This window comes from Maniola jurtina, chromosome 16, assembly GCF_905333055.1.
Source record: "Maniola jurtina chromosome 16, ilManJurt1.1, whole genome shotgun sequence".
In the NCBI taxonomy this organism is placed as follows: Eukaryota; Metazoa; Arthropoda; class Insecta; order Lepidoptera; family Nymphalidae; genus Maniola; species Maniola jurtina.
The window spans coordinates 3,359,316-3,380,739 of record NC_060044.1 but is presented as its reverse complement, the minus strand read 5'-3'; the positions used below and the strand labels follow the sequence as shown (position 1 = coordinate 3,380,739).

General features: G+C 35.5%; 1 protein-coding gene and 1 long non-coding RNA gene across 9 annotated transcripts in view; one reads left to right on the top strand and one right to left on the bottom strand.

The window, feature by feature from the left end:
- The window catches only part of LOC123873151 (uncharacterized protein CG43867), a 386,310-nt gene that overhangs the window by 7,618 nt on the left and 357,268 nt on the right, over positions 1–21,424 (top strand). The window lies entirely within an intron of this gene.
- On the bottom strand, positions 1,450–8,929 carry LOC123873166. The gene is made up of 3 exons (XR_006797621.1): positions 8,755–8,929; positions 2,924–3,111; positions 1,450–1,531 (listed from the first exon to the last, which is right to left on the bottom strand). It is a non-coding gene; the product is annotated as an uncharacterized LOC123873166 (long non-coding RNA).

Here is a 21,424-nt window from a genome sequence, read left to right as displayed (position 1 = left end):
CATTATTACAACCACTCCCAGTTGCCAGAGTGATCTATGTGCATGTGACATGTCTAGTGTATTGAGCTTGAGTAGAGAATTTCTTGATTTGGGGACGTCACGCGGTTAACCTTCGAACAATATGTCTTTCGGTGAGTACAAGCTACGACTACGAAATCGTTGTTGGAATCGTCATGCGTAAAAAATATTCAAACGACTTGTGTATCGTATCGTGACCGAATCGTGTCGTGGGGAGTCCATGGTGAAGCACCCATATGCGCCAACAGAGAGTCTTATGTCTCTGATTTACTCGCGACGTGTGTGTGAAATATCGCTCTTAATTCTATTGATGTCCACTTGATTTCTATTGATGTGATGAAATCACTTCCACTTGTGCCCCTATTCACTTAAATTATGATTATGATTCATGGATTAATGATCATGAGATTTTGGGGATTGCATCTATGATCTAATTCCGTGCTATTGCGTGCACTCCAGAATTTATAATATATGTCCGGGTTACTTAATAAAATGCCTTTTATTTTAATCTTATGTTATTAGTTCCAGTTACATGGATTCAGGTATTCTAAGATTCATTGGAGTTCTTATCGGAGATCTATTTACGTTCTATACGATCTATCTATTCACAGTCATGCTTTCTCAAGTCTATAGACTCGGCACTTTGAGCTATGTCAGTCAGTTTATCAATAAATAAATCTAAATCAAAATGTTTTTTATTCAATTAAACTTTTACAAGTACCTACTTTTGAATCGACAAATGTATCTATCTACCACTGCATGGTTCGGATGTCTTTCCTACCAAGAAGAACCAGGAAGAAAAAGTTCCCCTGGCGAATTATGAGTAACTTTCTCTAAAAGATCACAAAATTTCTTGTTTTCTTGCTCAACATTATCCTCCATTTTTACCCATCTTCTAGTGTTATAAATATCGTTTTCTACGTAAGTTCCTTATTGTCAATTCAAATAGGCTATTCCTATTACTGAATTATCATAACGGCCTTTGTTTAACGAAGCTATCAGAGTGGCCGTGTAATGTTCCCAAAGCGCCATCGACCTAATACATTTTCCGCTCTCTATATTTTCAAGCGTTTTGGTAATTGCCTGTACTAAAATCTCTACAGCGCTACGTACGGTTACGTAAACCTATTTTGGTACTATTTAGAACTTAATAATGTGCCTAGCGTTGAATTTACCTACCATTATATTAAACTTTATATAAAACAGTTATTATATTTTTATTCATAGAATTTGACATGCAAGCAACAAGTCTAAGATTGAAGTTCAGTACTTAAATTAAGTTAAGTCTACGTGGATTTATTTTATCTGCAGATCAAAAAATATTATATGCAGAAAATTGGGACTCAATCATACTGTGGAACTTACTTATAAGTATAAAAATTATTATAGATATGTACTTCTTTTATCTCCTTACCATTTGCAAGTTACACCATCCTCCTTCTATGCAATCTATCCTTAACTTAGGTTGTCTGGAGGAGATCACCAAGTGATAAGGCCGCCTTTACATCCTCATCTGTAAATAGTGTATAATTTTTTAAGTTTTTTGTATATAATTTGTGTGATAAAGAGTTTTAACTTACTTAAAGGGAAGTAAAAGAGAGACTTCGATATAACCAATAATGGAAAAGCTACACCAAGAAAAGCTTTTTCTGGTATTACAAGAGCCAAAAAAACCGATAGATAATGGTAAAACGACTAATATCAATAACGATCATAATATGAGGATCTGATGAACAAAACGGTGTAATAACACATCTGATCAAATTTTTTTTTTTCAATCCGGACGTTTCATGGTCCACTGAATACAAATCTGACTTATCCCTAAACAAAGTGGCCTAAAACTATACTTACTTAAATTGAGTTCAAAGTTCGTGATTTGGATCACTGATTACAAACTTGAACTCATTTCCAAGCAAAACGACCTAGAACTGTGCTAAAATTATCTAAAATTAAATCCAAAGTTCGTCATTTCAATGAAAACGGTACAATTACAGTAAAGTTTTAACAGATTTCATTCAGATTTTTGTTCCTCTTGTAAATTTAATTTTATGTAAATTACACCGTTTTGTTTGCCAGCTTCTCAGATTTTTGTGTACTGAAAATATTTTATTACACGAAATTGTAAATAATTATTCTGTAAAAAGGGATGATGGCCTAGTGGTTAAGACGTCGCCTCCTAATCAGAAGATCCGCGGGTTCGATCCCGAACACGCACCTCAAAGGTGTGTGAAGTCTGCCAATGCGCACTTGACTAGACTATGGGCAAAACTCTTCTCATACTGAAAGGAGACCCGTGCTCTGTGGTGAGCCGGCGATTGATGAAGATGATGATGATGAAATGTTCCGTAAACTTTACAGACTGTTAACATTTCTCGAATTCTGTTCCATAATTTCCCCATATATGTAATCGCGAATAAAAGTCGGGCGGCCATTAAAAAGCCGTCAGGCGCGTCGCCTCACATCTGTCCCTGTTCGAGGCAATCCATCGACCCCAGTCCACCTGCTTCCTCTCAGGTTGTTGCTTCTTAAGGGTTAGTGATCGCTACTACTAAGCATGTGTTTCAAATGTGCAGTTTTATGTGTCTAACAACTAGGTACTATGTGTTTCAAGACCTCTCGGCAAGGTCCGTTGTAAGTCATATACGTATCAAGCTTTTATTGCACATGCAAATATTTTTTCGTATGATTTGTGTTGTAATGTTTTCGTTTATACAAGAATTAGTAGGTACATGAGAAGTAAGCAAATTATTAAATTAACTCAAATTTAACTATTAGTTTGACAAAATATGTATGACGAAGCGATGAAACGTACCTTAATTTTATTTTTACGAATTGTTGTCATAGTATTCGACTTTTATGTATGTAATCTTAAAAAATAAGTAAGAGTTTATAATTAGGTACTTACATTATTTAAACGTAGTAAGGTATTACGCTCCTCTGTACCTGCAAAGTGCAGACGTTGGTTTTATCAAAGACCGCTTGTTTTTAGTTCGAGTATTACAATTTTATATAGCGGTGCAATTTTCTTCGTCAAGGCATCAAGAGATCCAAACATTCAATATTATGCTGCTTACACGTAGTTTTTGGTTATAGCTGAAAAACAATAAATAATCATTGTTATATTTGCAAAGCCTTTTTTAACAATATTAAGTAACACAGTAAACTACAACAAGGTAGGTATAGTAAGCTCTTTCTAGAAAATATATTCAATTTAGTATTTATATTAGGTATATCTGAATTGCTCCTGTAGTTTGAGCTGTGCGTTGATATATCAGTCAGTCAGTCAGTCAGCTTTTCCTTTGATATATTTAGAAAACCGGGAGTATGATACATAAATTATATCAGCGGACTATCCTGAGAAAACCGGCCTTTCGAAGCCAACACAAATTTCACTCGGAATACCCTTTTTCATATTATTTGATATACGCGTCACTCGATCAAGAGGCTGTGAGGGTTCTAGCTTTTCTGATAATATCTCGTCAGGACAAATTTGTTTGTCGTTTGGACATAAGTGGATCAAGGCACAAACCCTTGTAACTTCAACAATATAGAAGGATATTTTTTTTATACTTACAACTACATGACCTTTTCGAGGAACGAATTTACTGAAAGGATTTTTTCTTGAACGGATCTGTTCCCAAAGCCTCTAAATGATCTTGTAATATTTATTTGAAATATATCAATGGATGTTGGAGTCGTTTTATTAATTTTTGTGAAGAAAATATTAAGAATTAAATTACATGGAGACTGGCAAGAGTTTGCTAAAATATAATATTTATTCAACTTCAAAATAAACTACCACGATTTCGTGATATAAATAAAAAGGTGCGACTCAGATGTTGTTTTATTCATGGTTATCCGTTCACGCACCATCCACCGATCGATCCCATAAACCATGGCAACTTTAAATATGAAAAGAGACAAGAAAATCGCGTCAGGTTTTAAGGGTGGTCATAAATATCTCTCTCCAGATAAATATGTATCATTGTCCTCTGACACGGTCTTCTGATTTCGATAAAGGGGCCGGGAGTTTGTTTTAGGGTGAACTTTCAAAGGTTTCTTTAGTTTTTATGTTTTGGTTGTTAGATATCTGCAAGTTTAGTTGTATCCGCAGTGTTTTTCCGCATGTTTCATAAGTAAAGCTCTTCGTATTTATATAAAGGATATACCTAATGTCATTTCTTGTTTTCGTGTTATGTTATACCATGTGGTTGTCACTGTTTTTCAAGATACTATTTTATGATTTTATAATTCATATTTATTCATCAATATAAACGTGCTAAAGTTCTTCAATAAAGTTGAGATAGCGCGAGATCTTAAAAACTTTTTAACTACAGTTACTTGCGCATGTTATATTAACCTTTTATGTTTTTAAGGATTTTATATACCTACTATACTTACTCATTGTATTTAAAATACAAGAGATTTGCCTGCCTAAAATTGTGAATTAAGTACATTGATATCTATACTAATATTGTAATGAGGTAAAGTTTGTGAGTTTAATCTCTGGAACCAATGAACCGATTTTGAAAATTCTTTCACCAGTAGTAAGCCACATTATTCCTGAGTAACTTATGCTATATTTTATTTAAAAAAAATTAAAGATCCCTACGAAAATTGTAATGAGCTAGCCGTGCGAAGCCGGGGCGAGTCGCTAGTCATTTATAAATAATTAAGTATATGTATTTACTTATTTACACCCATTGTTAGACATAACTTTAGCAAAATAAAGAATCACTATGAAGAACAATCTCCAACAAATGTAAATTAAAAATTTATAACACTGAAGGTTACACTAACTAGAAAAGAGCTGATAACTTTTTTAACTGAACCAATTTTCTTGGATTATTATAGCTAAGAACACTCTTGATCAAGCCACCTTTCAAACAAAAAAAATCAAATTAAAATCGGTACATTAGTTTAGGAGCTACGGTGCCACAGACAGATACGTACAGACAGGTACACACGTCAAACTTATAACACCCCTCTTTTTGGTCGGGGGTTAAAAACTACACAATTTTCTAAAATCCGAATTTCTCGAAAATAAAAACAAGCCTGGTCTCCCGTTTCTCCCGGAATTCCGATGACGAATGCCACCATGTTCCGCTCGGGACGGGATATATAATGCGTAAAATTACTGTCTTCAACTGCTTTCATACGTTATGTGTTATGTTTTGGCGAAATGTCTCTATTTGTTTAGGTTTCGAAGACCCTCCATTTTTCCTTTTCAACTTTCGGAATTGTACGTTTAGAAGTTTTTTCAAATGTTTGTCGTTCCTTTTCAAAGATATGACAGAGTTTTTTATTTATCTTATATTATTAGACTAGTCTTATTATTGTACTCAATTTGTAACTTTTGTACTTTAATAATTAGGATAATTCATGTTTTACACATGTTTTCTTTTCGTTTTTTGTCTCTGATTGTACTTGTACTAGACATATTATAAGCTGTTTGACTCTTAGTATAATAAAATACGAGCTGATGCCCGCGACTTCGTCCTTATAGATTTAGGTTTTCAAAAACCTAAGGACTTCTCTGATTTTCCGCGACAAAAACTAGCCTATGTCAATTTCCAGGTCTTTAACTAAATCCAGGCAAAAATCACGTAAATTCGTTGCTACGTTGTGACATGATTGAACTATAAACTAACAACTTTCCATCTATAGTAGCGGTAGCGATAGCTAGATAAAATTTAAAATTTTATTTGAATCGCAAAACTTCGAGTTTCAAATATTTTAGTTTGGCTATAAATAAATTTAACTTTAAATTCCGCTTAACTTCGGGGTTTAAACTGTAGAAACAAAACTAGTTATTTCTCCAGTTCAAGATAGTGTCAAAGCGTAAAAAGGGGGTTGGGGTGGTCACGTACAAACAACTCGAGTTTAATTTAGCGGTGATTAAAGTGCTACAGTGGACCGAGCGAAAGCCAGTCCGTGCGGCTTTGGTGTCTTTTACTGCTGGTGCCGACGTGGGCTTATTAATTGTAGATAGTTTCCTTGCTAATTGTTTAACCGTTTTATAAAGAAATCATTTTTGGTCAAACGCAGTTAGATAAAGATTATAGAGAAACTGTCAAAACTTTGCAAAAGTTCATGAAACAAGGAATATTCAAGCTTATTTTGCATAATCATCGAAGTCTACATGGCTTTACTATACAATATCTCCTAGTAATATCTCTTAATAATATCTCCTGTAGATACTCCACCGCTAAAGAGAGATGTGCGAAGAGCACGTATGTATCTTGGAAAATTGCGTGGTTTGCATTGTGGATAGTGATTCATATTGCTTGCTTTTCCATGTTTTTAGTAACGGGAAGGCGTGCATTAGATAGTGCCCGTTGTGGAAAACGTCGGCCTTTTATTCGAGACGTCACAGGTTCTATTCCGGACACGCAGATCTAATTTATGGGAGCTATGTGCGTTTTAAGCAAATAAATATCACTTGCTTTAACTGTGAAGGAAAACACCTAGAGGAAACCTGCATGCGTGAAAGTTCTCAACAATATTTTCAACGGTGTGTGGTCTGCCAATTCACAAGGAGCGAGCGTGGGAGACTATGTCCTAAAACCTTCTCATTCTGAGTAGTGGTGGTGGTGGTTCTCGTACTCAGTAGTGAACCGGCGATGAGTTGATTATGGATCATTTACTCGATGATGAAAACAATTTATTTTCAACCTGACTAGTGCCTACTCGTCTGAGATGGTCAACAATAGTAAGAAGACTTTTACATGCTAGAACGCAAAAAAAGAATGCAAAATCTGCAAAAACCATGGAAACGATTACTGATAAGAGCCTAAGTTATGAGAAAAAGGATCGATGTGTATTTACCTCGAAAGACTTTATTAAAAATTCAAATGTTCAGATGAAATAGGCTCAGTGAACGAGGGTGAAATTGATCTCTGAGATCATGAGCGTACATTTTGTGTTCACTTTACAGCGTCAATGCATTTCACAGCCGTTGAAAATGTTGAGCGTGTTTAAGAGGGCTCTCTCCGTCACTCGTTTCCACTCGTTTCATACAATCGTAGTTCCAATTTCATTTGAATATTAAGCAACCTAAGTCCATGAAATTTTGCAGACATATTCTAGAAACTAATATCTATGTCTGTGGTTTTCCAGATTTCTGTTAAAATATTCGGTTTCAAAGTTACGCGGTCTTAAAATTTTCATACCAATCTTGGAGCCCCTGTAATTTTAAAACTACATATTTTTAGAAAAATCTAAAACACCACAGACACAGATATTAGTTTCTAGAATATGTCTGCAAAATTTCATGGACTTAGGTTGCTTAATATTCAAATGAAATTGGAACTACGATTGTATGAAACGAGTGGAAACGAGTGACGGAGAGAGCCCTGTTAATATTTATACTTTAGAAAACGACTTGGATGTTGCTTGTTAAATATTTATGATGACTGATGTACTTAATTTTGTACTACTTGTGTTTGTGAAGCTTTTCTTTTTATTGGTTTCGGTGTAACGGTTGACCCCAATTTCATTTGATAGAAAGTGGCGATGTGATCAAAGACGAAACGAATGATGGTTCGATGGAAGCTGCATAGGCAAAATAGGTTGGAAATTCAAAATCCACAGATAAATATTGTTTATGATAACAAATCCGTTTTCTGCTAAGTAACTTGAATATATTCAAGGCAAATAGGCATTTGCTAGGCAAGCGCACTCCAACCTATACCCCATCATTCCTCTGTTTCTCAGGCATGATTGTTGTCAAGCATAAGCCTATCTGACACTAAAAAATGCTTTGTCTGTCCCTTGAATAAAAGTAGGACATGCACAATTTTCGAAAGGGTCATAGGTATAATTCATAATCATCGTAATAATTTTATTGTTAAGTCAGAGCAATTTCTTCGACAAGAAAAGAAATTGCCATAAATTAGTAGGAACCGGGCCCTTTGTAACGTTTTATTTAATAAGGCTTTGTGCAGCCCTTCGTACAATAATTGTAAATTAATTGCGATCTCAAAGCCAACGGACTTCCTAATGGCTTATTAGAATTACTATAAATAAATTAGGGACCTTGCCGCCATTATTAATTTCTCATGTAGATATTTCATGGAGTTTCGCGTGAGTCAATTATTCTACTTGCTGATGCCCACGACTTCGTTTGCGTGGATTAAGTTTTTTAAAGTCCTGTGGGAACACTTCGATTTTCTGGAATAAAAAGTAGCCTAAGTCATTCTCCATGTCTTTAACCATAGGTATCCATGCAAAAACTCACGACCATCCGTTGCTCCGTTGCGAGATTGCAGGACAAAGCAACAAACCCATGAACCAATAGCCCAACACACTCTCGCATTTGTGGGTAGAGCATATGTAGATATAGCACATGTTTTCTACAATTCTATTAAAAAGTGGCTGTGACATACGGACGGACAGACAGACAGACAGACGGACAGACAGACATGACGAATCGATAAGGGTTCCGTTTTTTGCCATTTGGCTACGGAACCCTAAAAAGAGGTCTACCTAAGTATAGCCTGCGATACTTTCGGTTTCGTCCATAGGCCTCGCCTTGTGTCCTATGGCGAAAATACCTTTCTGCCAGCTTAGTCGGCTTGGGTTGAAGGGGTTTCGTCATGATCGCTATTATGTCTTTAAAATATTATGTGTTTGTTTTATCCATAGTTCACAAACTTACTTTTCGTAACGTTCAGCACTTGTAAATCATGTTCGATCTTATTGGTTAAAATATATTGTTCAAAGCCTTTCACTTACAGTTTCCAGCTATCGCTTTCCACTTTAAATTCAGATATTTTTCCAATAGACATCTTGCACAACACAAAATACACGCATATGATTTGAAAACAAGCCTCGTCACCACTTGAATACACTAATCAATGGCATTAGCAAAATAAATGCTCTTCGCTATGTGAAACACTTATTTGGAATGGCGGTAGGTCACTTGACATTGGAGTTGCACTAACATGTATTTATTTACGTACCCACATTAAATTAATAATAGCTTAGTGTTGCTGCTTTTCAGTGCGATATTAACTCAGATTTGGGGAATTGGGAATAAATTGAGATTGTTTTTCCCACTTTTTAAAATAGAATTGAGAAATGTTATTTATTTATTTAGATAAATCACAATAGGGACTTGGTTGTGGTTGGTAGAGTTGGTTTGTTTACCTTGGAGATATAAGAACACCGGTCAAGTGCGAGTTGGGCACGCACACGAAGGGTTCTGTATCATCGTACAAGATATAACACTTGTATGTACTACACTACTATGTATTTTTTAATTTGCATGGCGGCCGTTTTGATATTCGCATCTTGATTTTTCATTGTTCGTTGTTATAGCAGCAATAGAAATACACACTGTGTGACAAGTGACAACTCTGTGGCTATTACGATTTACGGTTCATGAGACACAGGCTATCTGATAGCCAGACGGACAGACGAACGGGCAGCGGAGGCTTATAGTAATAGGATCTTGACATCTTTCGGGTACAAAACGATTAATTATTATCTTAATCGATTTATTATTATTAATTAATATATTTGATTATAAAATCAGTAATTACTATTTATCAGTTTAAAAGAAAACTAAAATACTTGCACGCTATCATAAATTAAACAAACAGGTATTGATATGATTGAAATGCGTGTTTTCAATAAAATTATTGCAAGATTTCTGCACACTTGGCCTTCATGTAACGTGATCTAGTTGATGATTTCGTTATTCGCTTGATTTGATGAGAACAAAGAATGTGTTATTGATTGATATAGTTATTAACTAGTTCGTTCGTTGGATTCGTTCGTTCGTAGTTCGTTGGATTGAATGATCGCGAACGAATACAAACATAGTCCAGACAGGTATACTTTATCTAAGCTCCTTCTTTCCTCATTACAACTTTTAGCTCGTACGATACGCAACGTAGATAACGTTACCGACACTTTTTTTTTGTCATTTATCGACTATAGCTTGACTGCAGCCTGCAAGCAGACCTGCTGGCAGAAATTATCTAAATTTTAGGCTGACAACTAGTGATGATGCAGCCTAAAATGGAACGCGCTTGGCCAAAAGATACCTATTTACTCTTGACTTGAAAAAAGTGGAGGGGGTTGGATAGGAAAACTAATGCTGAAGGGCGTTACATATCCTAGCGGTTCGAATTAGAAAAGAGGAAGCAAACCTTTTACGTTTGTCGTACGGGCGCAGACCTTGACGACGCGTGCGTGACGATTGTATAAAGGTGAAGGAGGAATCAGGTGAAAAGTTCTTGGCATACTCTCTGAAATATAACCTGTAGAGTACCCATAGACAGGCAACTTAGCGTCGATGTTCCTAACTTTGAAGCTTAGAATCCAGCATTTTGTCACCAGTCAGTATTCTAGCGTGACGATTCATGGTATCCAATGCATCAGGCTCGGAATAATCGGAAGCGATTTAATTCTTTACACGATTGGCAATTAATAAATTGCTTTTCAATTAAATTGAAACGTCATGAACTCAGTTATTTCTCTTCATCAAAAAGATCGATAGGGTAATTAAAATCCACAACTTCGTGCACCAAGTGTGAGTGTGAATCTTTTGAATAGATACAAACAGCCGTTGATGAAACTCAACGGCGCCTATCTAACAATATTCTATTCTTTACACGAAGCGCGCGTCGAGGGAGGAGCAAAAAGGTGAATTATTAGATTTCGCACGGCTAGTGGTTTCAATCGTGGCGATATTTAATTAAACGGAACCTCATGGGGTTTAGCAGACGCCGCGGCCACGTTTCCACTTTAATTTCTTATAGTCTGGCGTTGAGATTTTATTAAGTGCTTATAATAAATAAATTTTGATTTAGTACAAGAAAGTCGTGAGATTATTTCAACAATTTATCACCACAAATTCTAACTTGTCATTATATATACTTTTAACCTATCTATAGTTGATTTGGAGATTACTCCTTTGATTTCTCGTTCATAATCATAATGTATTTTTTGTTAACTGACTCTATAGACCGTGTAATTTTTTTTTTAGTAGGTAGATACTTAGTAACTGACTATGTATATGGTAAATATTTTTAAACATACCTATTATAAATGCGAAAGTGTTTGTTTGTTGGTTTCTTCAATGATGTCTGATTTTGATTGTTTGATTTGAATGAGTTTGATTTTCTGGGATAAAAAGTAGTCAATGTCCGTCCCCGGGATGCACAATAACTCGACAAAATCGGTTAAATGGTTGGGGCGTGAAAGGGAAACAGACAGTTATACCTACTGCGATGCCGTATGCGAAAGTGTTAACTTTTGCATTTATAATATTAGTGAGATTTTACAGTTACAGATTATTTAGCTTTACGACTAGCGTATGCAAATATTGTTTTAAATTTTTAGTTGTATGACTTAAAATAACTTTGTTAGGGTTCCGTACCTCAAAAGGAAAATACGGAGCAAATAAATATAATAAAATATTATAGGATCACTTTGTGCTCTGTCTGTCTGTCCGTCTGTCGTGTCTATCACGAAAACCTATAGGGTACTTCCTGTTTGCCTAGAATCATGAAAGGCAGCTATAGCACAGATATTATAGCACAAGTAAAAATCTGAAAACCGTGAATTTGGGGTTACATCACAAAAAAATGTGTTCATGAACAAATAATTAGTATTTTCAATTTTTAAAGTAAGATAATTATACCAAATGGGGTATCATATTATGAAAGAGCTTTACCAGTACAATGTACATTCTAAAACAGATTTTCATTTATTTGTATGGAGAGCAGTTTTTTAATTTTTCGTGCAAAATGTCAGATAAAATACCCGAGTACGGAACCCTCGGTGCGCAAGTCTGACTCGCACTTGGCCGGTTTTTTTACATATTTGTTCCTCTTAGTTACGCTCCAGAAAATTTAATTTAATTTTCTAACGCAGAGACTGAATCACCTGTCGTTACGGTTAAAAGTGCCGTTCTCGTTTTTCTTTTTTCTCAAAACAAATTGGATCAGCACGTCTACGGCCCCAGGGAATCTTCTGGCAGATTAATTTAGTCCTACGTAGTTGCGTAATATGAGTTATGGCTATCCGAGGATACTTTATAAAATGCTTTATAATGGACTAGGATAAAACTCGAATATTGTTAACGATGTTTTTTTTTTCAAATATAAGAAAGCCCTAGGTTGCGATATCAATTGGTGGTAAACGGGCATCATCTAGGTACACACACACCTAGTATAATTAATTTAGCTACTTTAAACCAAACTGGTTTGTTCGTTTTGTGAATTTTGTGTTGCGTAAATTGCTTGCCTACTCATTGGTGTGTCAAGGTCACGAATCATGAACATTAGGTACATGAAGTAATTGCAATCATTTGCATTTTTCTTAAAGTTTGTGAGTCTAAAACTTAAATCTTTTTTATCATCAACTCATTATTTGTAGAATTTATGTGTTGTTACCTGATTAAGACATTTTAATGTAGCCAATACCCACTTATTTGTGCCTAGGTAGGTAGCAGGTAGGTAACAAGATTTAGGTACATTACATAAATTTTACCACAATTTCTTAGAATGTCAGACTATATTGCTTTGAAGTAGGTCCATGCTTTGAACAAATTTCTATTTATTTAAATAAATACCTTCTTATAACTGATGCCAGCGACTTCGTCCACGTGATTTAGGGTTTTAAAAATCCCGTGGGAACACTTTGATTTTCCAAGATAAAGAGTAAGCCTATGTTCGCCTCAGGGACGCAAATTCTCGTATGAGGTCAAAAAAGGTAACAGACAGACAGACACGCGTTACTTTCGTATTTATAATAATATTAACATGGAAGTACGGATTATAGTTATGGCTTCCCAGGAAGTACGCTATGTCACGTATTTGAATCAGCCATTTCGATTTGGTAAGTAGCTATGTAACCTTTATAAAAGTAAGCTTTATATGTCACTAGCTGATGCCCGCGACTTCGTTTGCGTGGATGTAGGTTTTTAAAATTCCCGTGGAAAATCTTTAATTTTCCGGGATAAAAAGTAGCCTATGTGCTAATGCAGGGTATAATCTATCTCCATTCTAAATTTCAGCCCAATCCGTCCATTAGTTTTTGCGTGAAGGAGTAACAAACATACACACACACACACACACACACATACAAACACATACAAACTTTCTCCTTTATAATATTAGTGTGATTATCATGTTGGTGTGTATTGGACACTCGAAGTGTAACACAACATATCATCACAGTTACTAAAATTGGACCCTAAAGCCATTAACCGTGTCCCTTCGACGATAGTTTCTCAAGTCGTTCTAAAGACTCAGGTGTCCTTCCAAATGGTTGTGCTGGAAATCATTTAGTCTGTCCCTTTAAGTCGGTCCCTCAAGAATTATTTAGTTTTACCCCTCCGCTGAGGTGATCTTGTAATCACAGGTTGGTAGGGAATGACCGTCGCTTTCAGGTACGTTTAAAAGCCTTTTTCCTTTTGGAATTATTTATTAGGTATGGAGCTCAATATGTACCTATTTGTGTTGCATTTGGATGAATCTTTGATGTCCGAGCTTTACCTTCATTAAATAATAATTGGTATACTTGTACTTCAATTTTTTTTGTCAGCTCTTCGACAAAATCATCATAGCAATACACATGAAACGCTTAGTAACAAACTGATTCCTAGCACCATACATGAAACAGTGTAAGACTCTCTCCCTCTGTCTCTACTCTAGAGAGTACATAGTAGATTACGAGACAGAGATAGAATCTTTTTTTTTTATTTATTTTTTATTTGAGTATTTTTACTAATTTTTATCATATTTTTAAAATTGATAAATAATTCATAAAGGAAAGTTTCATAATATAATACCTATTTACAAGTACCTTTATGTGTAATATTATGTAAGATAGAATTCTTACACAGCCACCACATATTCCTTTCAATTCGGAATCAATCATCCACACAATGCTTCACCAATTTTATTCCTTCAATGGTGAAATCTCTCGAATCCTAATGTATTCTCCTCAACAATGAAAAGCGCTTTCGTTCGCTTTACAAAATCTCAACTATTCTACACACCTATATCTAGTAGATCTGTACACTATTTCTACATTGAATTCATGAAAAGAAGTAGGTATAATATTTAGGATATGGAATTATTTTTAAGGCTAGCAAATTCACCCCTTTGAACCTTTGAAAATCTTTTTTGTCGAGATAGTTGATGAAAATTTTGAGCAGCAGTTTGAGCTTTGATAAGACAGTATCAGTTTTCCTTTTATATTATCAATACTAATATTATAAATGCGAAAGTGTGTCTGTCTGTCTGTCTGTCTGCTACCTTTTCACGGTCCAACAGTGTAACCGATTCTGATGAAAACAGGTTTATAGGTACAGAGTTAGCTTATATCCCGGGGACGGACATAGGCTACTTGTTATCCCAGAAAATCAAGGTGTTCGCGCAGGATTACTAAAGACCCATACACTTAACTGATTTGTATGAAAGGTACCGAAGTAACTTGCGTCCCTGTAATCGAAATAGGCAACTTTTTATCCCGGAAAATCAAACAGTTCCCACGGGATCTATAAAATCTAAATCCACGCGGACGAAGTCGCAGGCATCCTCTAGTCAATCATAATACATAAATAAACATACCACGAATTCAAATTCTGATACCTACATATTTTCTAGTAGTTCTGGTTCAGAGAAGATGAGATTCCCCAGAAATTAATAAAGTATCAAACTCCTTGGGCGTTAGATGTTAGATAACAATAGCTAATTATTCTAAAGCCTAATTTTCATAAAAAACGCCTGATTATGCGAGGCCTTGAAATCTTTTCTCCCGAAGAAATGTTTTTACCTAATTTACATTTTTACGGTAAGATCACGCAGTTTTGGGCGAGATTTACGCACTTTTCGCGGGCTATATTTTATCTTAATTTCGTGTCAATTTTGGGGGAATGCTTATTAATAAACTAGATGAGCCTCTGACTTTTAACTAAAACTCTTTACCTTTTCATGGAGAGAAAGGCATGTGGCCTCTACTTCTGAACACAATATGTGCCCCATCGGCCGTCAGTTCTGCGACAGACATGACCTGTCCATTGCCACTTCAGCTTGCTAATTCTTTGAGCTACGTCGTCGGTCGCTAATGTTCTTCAGCCCTCATTCCATAGACATTTTCCGCGTAGACTACACAAATTTCAAACATCCTTTCGAAGTCCCTTAAGGGTTGAATATTCAAAAATCCCTTCTTAGTGGATGTCCACGTTATAATAGCTATCTGCATGCCTTTCAGCCCGATCCGTCCAGTAGTTTGAACTGTGCGTTGATAGAGCAGTTAGTAAGTCAGTCAGTCATCTTTTAATTTTATATATTTAGATTTTAAAAGAAAGCAAGACCTTTAATGTTTAAAAATTAAAAGTTCTGAAATGAAAGAGTCTGTATCATTTATTTCCTCTCCATTCAATGGCACCGCGAGAGGCTCTCGGCGCGGCGCGGTAGTCGCTACACTCGAATTAAGTGAATGACATTTTCATATTAAGGTAATTGCTATTTGACAAATCGCAAAAATGCTGTACTTTGAAGTAAATTGTTTATTTTTCTAAAGCATTAACAGCTATTAAATACATGCAATTAAAAACTTCAGTTTGTGAAGATTATAAGGGCCTTTTTTAATTTAGTATACATTATCCCAATAATAAAAAAAAACCAAGTTGAAAACATTGCTGTTCGCAACTTGTTCTGTAAAAGTTTTCTTTAACATCTTGATACTTTGAAGCCAACCTCCAGAAAATGATATGTTTAGGTTTAGCAATCAATTTTAACTGTTAGTTTTATACTAAATGTTTTTCGTTTCTTAAATAATCTAAAACTAACCAAAAAACTTCCTGTGCTATTTATTTTCTTGCAGGCGCTCTATGGAATTCAGTGTCCACTGGACTGTCATGGCGGAAGGACTGTGCGCGTCATTTCGTCGCAAAATATTATTTAAAATGAATATAAGCTTATTATTTTTGAATGAAAGTTGTGTTTATAATCGTTGAAAAATAAAATAGGGATTTTTTCATTTCTAAATGAAGCCTGCTTATATACTAAATTTTATTCTAAAGTTACGGTTTTACCAGGTAAATACTCGGAGGTTGTCATAGATTATGATGACAGATAGTAAGTGTTCTAAATAGGTATTATACCTATGTTAGGAGATAGCGCGCCTCGTTCCGGGTGCCGTGTTCCGAAATGGATTTCGTAGTAGTGCAAGTTTGGTGCAAGCCCCACATGACGGAGGGGTATGCGTCAGGCATTTCCTGTGTACAAAAAAAAGACCTATATTTCGGATCCATATTTCATCACTGACAATATGCACTATTCAAAGACTGTTCTTCAAGCATTGAGGAATTTTGGACAGAGACATCTCGAAGGTTCCCGAAGGCTGCCTGAGTTAGATTTGTCGGCTAGCTAGCTTTTTTCGAAATTGGACTTACTTAGCTGGATTGTGTGTTAGAGATTTCTTATGAGATATTATATGTACATAATATAACCATCATAAGGAAGCTCAGATTCATGCTGCGGGCAATGGGGAGAGCCTAAAGGTTGGAACGCCATTTCGGCGGCCGTGTTTCCTGCCATATATACCATAGATACCTGCAAGCCAAGAGTGAATAGGCATCTTCCAGGTAAGCGTGCTCCAACTTGGACCTCATCATTGCTTTCTTTAAAGCATGATTGTCGTCAAGCGCAAGCGCAAAGATTCAGGCGGCGCAAACCCGTAGCATGTGGAAGACCCTATTAAAGACCTATGTTCACTGTGGACGTCTGTCGGTTGATGTTGATGATTATGTCTTTAGTGCAAGTAGTTCAGTAGTTTCAGAGTTTATCGATAACAAACAAACAAACCTTTCCTCTTCATAATATATGTACTTAGTAGCGCAAACTTGGAAAAAATCTCGTGGAAACTCTTTGATTTTCCGAGATAAATGTCATTTTACCTGGCAGCCCTAATCAATTTTATCACTGATAATAATAACTAATTCATAACCGTTAAAACTAAGAGTCAAAATCTCGTTTTTCTAGTCGAGTTCCGTAGGCTCTTTGAACCCACCGCATTATTATCCCAAGAAAACCTACCATTAGATGTAGGAATAATGGAAAGAGGTCACAACCCTCAGCAATAAAGAATACGATGCGGAGAGAGATGTCACTCTCAAGGTCTTTAAATGTATCCATGCAAAAAACCACGTCGACTGGTTGCTCCGTTGCAGCGTGATTGAATATTAAACCAACAAACACACTTTCGCATTTGAAATATGGCCAGTGATTATAAGAAACAGTTTAAATCTCTCTCTGCTCTCCGAGAGACGTTAGGCAAAGTGAACACGAATTATGACACTTCTGTGTTCTTATACAAGCTTAGGTCTCTCAATTTTGTCAATTAATGTCAAATTTCTTTCTCAGATCAAAACCTAGTAAGTGGTTTAAATTCAAGAGAAGTTTAGGCCGTAGTCTTCAACAAGAAACTCGGCGGTTGCTCTTTTCAAAGATTTGATATACAATATTAAATTGCTTAAAACGCACATAACTGAAAAGTTAGTAGTGCGTGATTCCAGGATCGAACCCCCGACCTTCGATTAGGAGGCGGACGTTCTAACCACTAGGCTATGACAGTTTTTAAATTAAAGGGGTTTAAATATTTTAGTGTGAAGACTGGCCTACACATTTATTCATTAGATGTGCATCACTTTCTTTTTTAGGGTTCCGTACCTCAAAATGAAAAACGGAGCTCTTAAAGGATCACTTCGTTGTCTGTCCATTTGTCCGTCCGTCCGTCAAGAAAACCTATACAGTACTTCCCGTTGATCTAGAATCACGAAATTTGTTCTCGGATTTATTCCTTTACTTGGGCTATGAGAGTTGAGACCTATCTACCTGCCCATAATTCTAGGTTAACGGGAAATACCCTATCGGTTTTCTTGACAGACACGACAGACGGACAGACGGACAGAAAGACAGACAACAAAGTGATCCTATAAGGGTCCCGTGTTTCCTTTTGAGATATGGAACCTTAAAAACATTATGTAAGTATGCAAAGTATTTCCTTTGCAAGCCATATTTAACAGTTGACATGTAGAGGTCATTGACTTTTCCTATCTTACTTTTAAGTTTTAATGCATCATTAAGTATTTACTGTTTTGACATGGTATTTAGATAATGGGTGATATTTATTTTATTTTATCTAATTCCTTTGAAAAACTTAGTAAGGCGCATTAATCTATAAAAAACCTAGCCAGTTCATAGACTTACTATGTTTTAAAATGGTCAAAGCGACTTACTAGCTTTTAATTTTACTTTAATGTGGGTGTCCTTACAATACAACGGGACATACTATGAAAGTTAGGCTTATGACATAAAACGATTTTCGGAAAAATGACATTTACTTTGTTTTGATATGGGGCGGTCGATATAATTAGGTACTAGGGTAAAGGCTCAAGTAAATGAACAGATTGGACGTTTTTACATGTATTAAGAGCTGGAATAAAAAACCGGCTGATATACCTTTTTTAAATATTTTCTTACAAATTCTTACACTTTTTTCAATTTCAATTTCAAAACCGTGTTCCGTTCAAACCGTTCAAAAGTGCGTGTGCGTGCGTCCATGTGTGTGTGTGAGTGTGTGTGAGTATATACTTGTCTGTATGTTTGTACGAGTGTTTGTTAGTGTGGTATTGCGTTGTATAACCACATGTGTTGCGAACAGAGTCAAAGCTTCATACAAGCGCGCTACGATAGGTACACTACTACAAGCTTGAGGCGCGTGTGTGCGTGAGCACAGGCGCTACGTCGCGTACGGAGAGAAATCGGTTTATATCGGCTCGGCCTGTGCTCAAGCTCAGGGGCTGCAGTACACGTCGCGCGTCGTGTTTTCATTTAATTTAATGTTAATGATAATAATTTAAATAGTGTTTAAAATCTATTTTCTTGAACTGTCATAGATTTTGTTCAAAATCAATATCTGAGGATCCCTAGGATCACAAAACAGGATATTGTTACCAAATTTAAAAAAATCGACGCCATTTTGAAATTCTTTGTTAATTGACCGATTTCGTTCAAAATCGATATTTAGAGCTCCCTGGGATCACAAAATAAGAAACTGTTACCAAAATTTAAAAAAGTCGACGCCATTTTGAAATTCTTTGTAAATTGACCGATTTCGTTCAAAATCGATATTTAGAGCTCCCTGGGATCACGAAATAAGAAACTGTTACCAAAATTTAAAAAAGTCGACGCCATTTTGAAATTCTTTGTTAATTGACCGATTTCGTTCAAAATCGATATTTAGAGCTCCCTGGGATCACGAAATAAGAAACTGTTACCAAAATTTAAAAAAGTCGACGCCATTTTGAAATTCTTTGTAAATTGACCGATTTCGTTCAAAATCGATATTTAGAGCTCCCTGGGATTACGAAATAAGAAACTGTTACCAAAATTTAAAAAAGTCGACGCCATTTTGAAATTCTTTGTTAATTGACCGATTTCGTTCAAAATCGATATTTAGAGCTCCCTGGGATCACGAAATAAGAAACTGTTACCAAAATTTAAAAAAGTCGACGCCATTTTGAAATTCTTTGTTAATTGACCGATTTCGTTCAAAATCGATATTTAGAGCTCCCTGGGATCACGAAATAAGAAACTGTTACCAAAATTTAAAAAAGTCGACGCCATTTTGAAATTCTTTGTTAATTGACCGATTTTGTTCAAAATCGATATTTAGAGCTCCCTGGGATCACAAAATAGGAACCTGTAACCAAAATTTAAAAAAGTTGGCACCATTTATAATTCTTTCTAAATTGACTGATTTCGTTCAAAATCGATATTTAGATCTATCGATCGATATTTAAAGATCGATATTTAAACTAGGCAATCACAACAAAAACAAACTTTACCATCTTGTTGAACAAATAACTATTGTTAATTAAATTGTATCCTCCAGTGCCAGCCCTACCAAAATAGTTATAAATTTTGCTCGCTTCTTAGAAGCTTTGCCTCTGTTTGCTACTCTATGGTATAACACCATGTTAGTAAATCTTAGTATATTTTTAACCGACTTTAAAAAAAGGAAGAGGTTCTGAATTCGTTGGTATCTTTTTTTTTATGTATGTTCCCCGATTACTCAAAGACGCCTGGACCGATTTGGATTTTTTTTTTGTTTGATAGGGTATACTTTGCAAGTGGTCCCATATAAATTTGGTAAAGATCTGATGAATATCTTTGAAGATGGAGAACAGAACTCCTCAATGGATAAGAGCAAATTCAATTTTTTTTTTAATGTATGTTCACCGATTGCTCAAAGACACCTGGACCGATCTGGATTTTTTTTTTTTTTGAAAAGCTAGGTATACTTTGCAGGTGGTCCCATATAAATTTGATGAAGTTCTGATGAATATCTTCTGAGATGGAGAACAGAACTCCTCAATGGATAAGAGCAAATTGCTCGCGATCAGTGTAATTGCTTAGTAAACAGTAGGGTTTTAGCTGGGCATGGCATATTATTATAGTACAGTGGGGCCACTAAAAATTTTGAAATAAAAAATTTTCAAAATAAAAATAAAACCGACTTCAAAAACCACAATAACTTAAATTATTTTTTACTTTTTAGTGTTTGTGATTTTGAAGTCGGTTTTATTTTTCTTTTGAATTTTTTTTATATTTATTCTGGTATTCTGCTTTCTTGGATATGGATCCCTCTTGGGTATCCCCATTTCTCTCTGTCTTTGGTACTATCAAGCTAATTTTCTCTCGCGATTTGCACAATAGCATTAGACCAACGCGTCTTCGGTCTACCTACCTGTCTTTCTTTCATCTGTAAAAATCGATACAATATGACCATTTGCATTTCAGTTTTAGGGCATGTCTCAAGGTGTCTGTAGGCTTTGTCTTTTTTCTTATGTCTTCAATTCTCACTTTGAATATTTTTTGCTTAATTTATGCACCTTGCCATCGCCCTTTAGCAAGTCACTATTTCTTTTTATATTCTTTGTCTGGACCCATGTTTGGCTGGCATAGGTAAGGCATGGCAGGATGCATGTATCTATAACGGATCTTTTAAGATGTACTGGGTAAGCTCCTTTCATTCTTTCCTTTTGTGCCCAGTAAAACAAGCATACTCGGGCTACTTTGAGAACCCATTAGCAGCTAACAGCAAGGCCTGGACTCAAATTTTTATATGTGGAAGCTGTATTTCCTCGTTGCGTTTATGAGCAAATAAGAATAGTTAACTACTTTTACTAAAAAAAAATTTTATAATTTGGCGCAAACCATCTAAACACCATGATGATTATTATTTCTGCATTGTGAATATTACCAGAAGAAACAGCAAAAAAAATTGTTCCAAGCGGCTCTATTGTAACTTGCAGTCTTCTAAAACAGGTTTTATTTATTATTATTATGTAAAATAGTTTTTGATTTATCGCGCA